The sequence below is a fragment of the Adiantum capillus-veneris genome, chromosome 29 (genome assembly GCF_014529385.1).
Source record: "Adiantum capillus-veneris isolate H3 chromosome 29, ASM1452938v2, whole genome shotgun sequence".
NCBI lineage: Eukaryota > Viridiplantae > Streptophyta > Polypodiopsida > Polypodiales > Pteridaceae > Adiantum > Adiantum capillus-veneris.
In genome coordinates, this window is record NC_140959.1 from 133,654,505 (window position 1) to 133,659,848 (window position 5,344).

Sequence of the window (5,344 nt, forward strand, 5' to 3'; positions counted from 1 at the left end):
CATGACATACGAGCAAAAAGTAGGCCGGAAGGTAATATAAAAAGCTCCAGTTGCAGCTCTTATTTATCTAGACACATGACACCCCACTACTTCTGCTGTCTACAGTCTTCATAGCACCTCAAGAGAAGCCAGAGCCCAAGCTGCAGCTCACGTCGATGCTTCCTTCTCTCTTCCTCCTCGCGCCTCCGCCTCCGCCTCTGCTCCTCCTCCCTCTGCGTTCCTCTTCATGCCTGCGCTCTTCTTCACGCCTGCGCCTCTCCTCTTCTCCTCCCGCAGTCTCCTCTGCTCTTCCTCTTCACGTTGTTTCTGCTGCTGTTCGCTCTCCGGTCACCTCGTCGCCCTCTTTTTGGAGGGGGGGAAGAAGACCTCCTCATCCCTGCCAAGTTCTCTGAGCTGCTGTTCATCGACATTGAAGGCGGCGGCGGCAACTTGCTTAGGGATACACACGGTAGACCGAGTTCTTGCTGCCAGGAAGGTGGTGCGAGGCTGCAAAAAGCATTCAGAGATCCAAGGAAAACCATTGAGGAGATCAAAAATGCATTACATGCACTTAAAATGCGCTGCATTATCATTCAATACTGTGCGACGACATGATGCTGAGCAATTATGTTCAAAAGAAACCTTGATGATGTAACTAGCTTGATCCATTCAAGTCCTTGGTCTCCTGCAATTTTCACTGAAGGGAAGAACTGAGGAATAACTAGCATAGTGCCCTCACGCACTTCTTGATCGAACACATTCTCCCCGTCTCCGCTCGCCACTTGAACTCGGCCGTTCCCTCGAGTGAAGTAGAAAAGTTCGTGCCCATTGTGCACGAACGAAGGCGCCATCATTGCATTCTGATGGAAGCGAGAATTCAACATTCAGCAGACTGTCTTATCCTTTATTAATTACAGTCTTCAATCCTTAAACTAATTTATCGCTGTCCTACTTTGTATTATTGAACAAGCATAATTTTTTTTAAAAGCTGTTAATTACCTTCTCCAAGGACACCTTCACTGCACTAAATCCAATCTGATGCAAAGCGGGCAGTTTATAGCAATTGACTCTATTGAGAGCACCACCATTCTTTACATAGAGGTCCGGAAACTCATCCCTTATGCTGTACTTGAGCTCCTCAAAGTGGGAAGGGCCTGAAGTTTCCATGAAGGTGTTGCTCTCTTCCTCTTCCTCTCCTCCTGCGCGCCGCTCGGGTATCTGTGGGAAGTGGATCTTTTGCTTCGCTTTCACAATGCCCGCTTCGTTTTGGCGCTCAAGGAGAGACTGGATCGTTTGTTCGTCGACGCCCCATGCGGTGGCGAGAGTGTCTTTGCTGAATCCATGAAGCACAGATCCAAACCTGGCCTGCTTGCTACCAGCAAGTCCAAATTGCTGCATACAAAAGTCCATTTACCAGCAGTTTTTACTATAAGTAACATTGATTCCACTTTTACCAGCAGTGAATAACTAATCATGTTATAATTCATTCACAATTTTCCAGATCTCATATAGCACTAGCAAGGGGTTGCTGATTACATGAAAGCGCCCGGGATTGGCTCCGTAGCTGGTATCGCCTGCGCATAGAACACGGTGACGCTCATTGCCGTCATTATACCACCAGTAAACAGTTCCCTTGGGCAGGGCAACAACATCCCCCGCTGCACTTTCCGAATATAAGTTCGCTGATACTCGCTCTCAGCACCGGGGATGACAGCACCCATTTTACCGGACCCTGCACCGCAGATTACAATTACCATTCAGCGAGAGCTAAGCAAGAGAAAGACCAATTAATCACAAACTACAAAGGTAATGTCAAAATGGACCTTGCAAAACATAGGCAATCTTGTCCGCATCCGAATACTGTGGCACCAGCAACCCATTCTCTTCCAGCTCGAGCTCCGCTATGCCCACATGCGCATTGCGGATGGCATCGATCTCTTCACTCCAAACACGAAGTCGTCCCCCCTCTGACTGAAGCTGTTCCCGAGGCCGGCCGAGCTCGATTTGAGGATAGCCACGCTCTTCCTCCTCGCGGCCACGATGAGGGCGTCTTCCCCTTTCCTCTCCCTCACGCTCACGGGGCTCCCTCTCCCTGCCACCACGACTAGCCTCGCAAGAGGCAAAGGAGGTGGTCAAGAGACCAAGGAGCAGAAGAAGACTAAGCACTAGCTTCCCTGCGCTCGCCATAGCTACAACTGATCTAGTGGGCACCCTGCTACGCATAAAGAAGCAGGAGTGCAGTGGTCGCCTTTTATAGTAGCGCGCAGCTGGAAGATGAGTTTGGAAAGAGCATGCCCGGCGCAGTGTCGATACGCGGCCTCGGCGAAGCCCCTCTCAATTTGGAAAAATCTTCATGACATGCAACTCTCTTTCTTAAAACTCAAAATTGCCTTTTGATATAATTTCATACGTACTACCTACTCGCTCTCCCTTTATTTTATTCATTTATTTCATAGAGTCTTTATTTATGATTTCCTTCCTTCCATCTGAAAGGTCACCATATTACCTTCACCTCATAAAAAGGCAGAAGAGCGAACACTCGAACCTGCGCGTGAGGGTAGCAAGGACCTTACGCCCCATCATCTAACCAGTTGCACAGCGCCAGTCGTCAACTGCTTCACCGCAGCCCATTGCATTAATAAAAAAGATTACCCACCTTTCCACTTTGCCTGCCGCCTTGCCATTGACTTCAAGCGATAACGCCCTTGACAAGAAGCTGTTCGAGCACTTTCTGTGTTCTCTCTCTCTCTCTCTCTCTCTCTCTCTCTCTCTCTCCACACGATTGCATTAGGAGAATCTGCCTTGATTCTCCTCTTCTTTTCTTTTTCGAAAATCGTCACTCCAACAAAAAAGGGGGCCTTCGACGCAGGTTCCGACGCACCCCGTCAAGACGTGCCTAGCATCGCAGATTGCGACGATCGTAACAGGAAAAAAATTTCTTTGGCAGAGGACAAGCAGCCTAGCCTGTGCCCAAGTAAAAGATGGACATAGCCACAGCCAGACTGGCTGTCCTCTGCCCAAGAAAGCGAGCAGCACCAAAATCAACCGTGCTCCCGCAGAAATTTCGGCAGAGTTTCCTTCGTTTTTTAACATAAATTTTTCAAACAAAACCATATGTATACGCCTCCTACATGCTATCCATGTAGGATCTCACATGAGATTAAAGGCACAACTTGATGGAAGAAATGAAACGAACTTTGTGCAAAACCATAACCATATATGAAATCCACTGATGACTAGGCGTCACAACCTGCACATAGGACAAGTCACAAAATTAGTATTGATGTTACTTCACATATACTTATTTAATTAAATCAACTCACACATATTAACGTCTCGCCTCAATCGATCAGCAAGACTCTAAGGCCTCCCAGTCTACAAGCTCTCCTAAAGCATCAAGATCATTCAATACTTCAAGAGATGTGTGTGAGAGAGATCAACAGACACAGATAGCTTCAACAATCACTGTAATCATCAATAAATCTTTAGTAAAGCTTTGAGTACAACTTAATTATTAATAGCCAAGGCGGCTCGTTAACGACGCTATCACGTGGATTGATTGAAATTTAAGGAGTTTAAGCTACTTACAAAGATTAAGCGGGTCGTTAACGATGCCATGATTTAACAATAAGATTAACAAAGTTTAAGCTGATGATGATGATGATTGAGACTGAATCAACTGAGAAAAAGTGTCATAAAAACTAATATCTAACCAATCATTTTAAACTGATCATTTATGTGGGAGAAAAAACGGGAACAAGGGTTAGAATATAGGTATGTGCTTTAGATGCATCTCAACACGGGACCAAAGGTATTGGGTCCAAATGGGAGATGGTCTATCAAAGAGCAATGCTAATGGAGCTTAAAGACCCTAGGGTTAGCTTCATTGGTTGTATGCAAGATCAGGTGTACCCAATTTTGGTAGTTTATGCAGCTTTAGATTGCAAAAAATCAAGCTTTTTATGCAAACGTTATTGCATGACACCCTAACTATACTCATTTCTAAGAGCCAAGAATTGGTGGCCACATAAAAGGCTTAGGTACTAACATACCAAAAAGGACCGATTTCTAAACAAACTAAAGAAAATAGTAGTTTTTGTGTGTAAGGAATGTCTTGGTTTGATCTGTCACGTCCTGTCAGAACATTGTGATCTTGACAGAGATTCTTATATAAGTCTCATATCACTTACTTAATTTTGAAATAAAATTTCACATGAATCTTGCATATGCTTAAAGAGAATATTTGGAATTATTAAAGTTTTTTTACTCATTTCTTTAAACTATTAGTAATTATCTTTGTGAAGAATTTCAACAATTCTTACATCACTATTTCTACACAAGATATATATAGATGCAAGGCTAATTTCTCAAGATCCTACGGTCATTTGATAGATATAATTATGCGGAATGTGGTGAGACAAAAAAAACCATACTTTAACGGTTGAATATTGACAGATCTTCCTTGGAAAATTTACATAGAATATCAATAAATAAAATTCAACTCTTCTAAAAATTATAAAAAATTAATTAGTTATTGTTTTCTCATGCATTTGATATATATTATAGTTTATGGTACAAGGAACCCATAGAAAAAATAGTGTGTGTAGTTTGGATTCATAAGCTTATCTTTTGTCCATTTTACTTATGTGCAACCTTTGGATTATCCTTAGTGTACATCTTAGGGTCAAAAATTTATCAAAGATTAAAAAATTTGCGATTTTTCATTCTCCAAGGGTATACTATAGCATTTTAGTCCTAGTTGGCCATGCTAGCATACAAGGTGTAGACAAATGTGTTGAACACCTTGAGTGTCACACTTTCCACCTAACTACCAAAATTGGGTATACCTAATCTTGCACACACTTAAAGACCTCTACAAGTTAGTGCTTAAAAGTCCTTTGACCTTAGGTAATCTAAGGCTGAGCTTGAGGTGAGAGCCCGGCCCAAGCTTGAGGTGTTGTCGTGCTTGATGACTGAGATGCTTGAGGTGCTTGCCGACTAGGGAGCCTGAGGTTCTTGTGGGAACACTACCCACGCTTTAGGTGCTTTGTCATGCTTGTTGAATAAGGTGCTTGAAGGTAAGGTGTCCAAAAATTCAAATCCCATCCCTACAAGAGAGGGGGCGAGCTCTAAAGCTAGGGGGATGAGAGAGAACACACGCTCCCTCACACAAGGCAAGCTTGGTACAAAGAAAGCAAAAAGAACACTTGTCAAGCTCCTCCTTATGTTGCCCCCATTGTGTGCCTAGAGCCTATTGGTTGGCCTCTCAAGGGGTCCAATGATAAATTAATTAATTTAATTAAATTTTTTACATTTATCAACTCCTCTCTCTCAAAGGGGAAAGGAGGACACTTGTCCCAAGACT

The 5,344-nt window shown here is 43.5% G+C and overlaps 1 pseudogene across 1 annotated transcript; it reads right to left on the reverse strand.

Moving 5' to 3' along the window:
• Nucleotides 1-557: 557 nt before the first annotated feature.
• Nucleotides 558-2,244, reverse strand: LOC147419944 (11S globulin seed storage protein Ana o 2.0101-like; annotated as a pseudogene). Its single transcript, XR_015187138.1, has 4 exons — nt 1,803-2,244; nt 1,516-1,711; nt 979-1,371; nt 558-839 (listed from the first exon to the last, which is right to left on the reverse strand). The product of XR_015187138.1 is annotated as an 11S globulin seed storage protein Ana o 2.0101-like (transcript).
• Nucleotides 2,245-5,344: the final 3,100 nt, after the last annotated feature.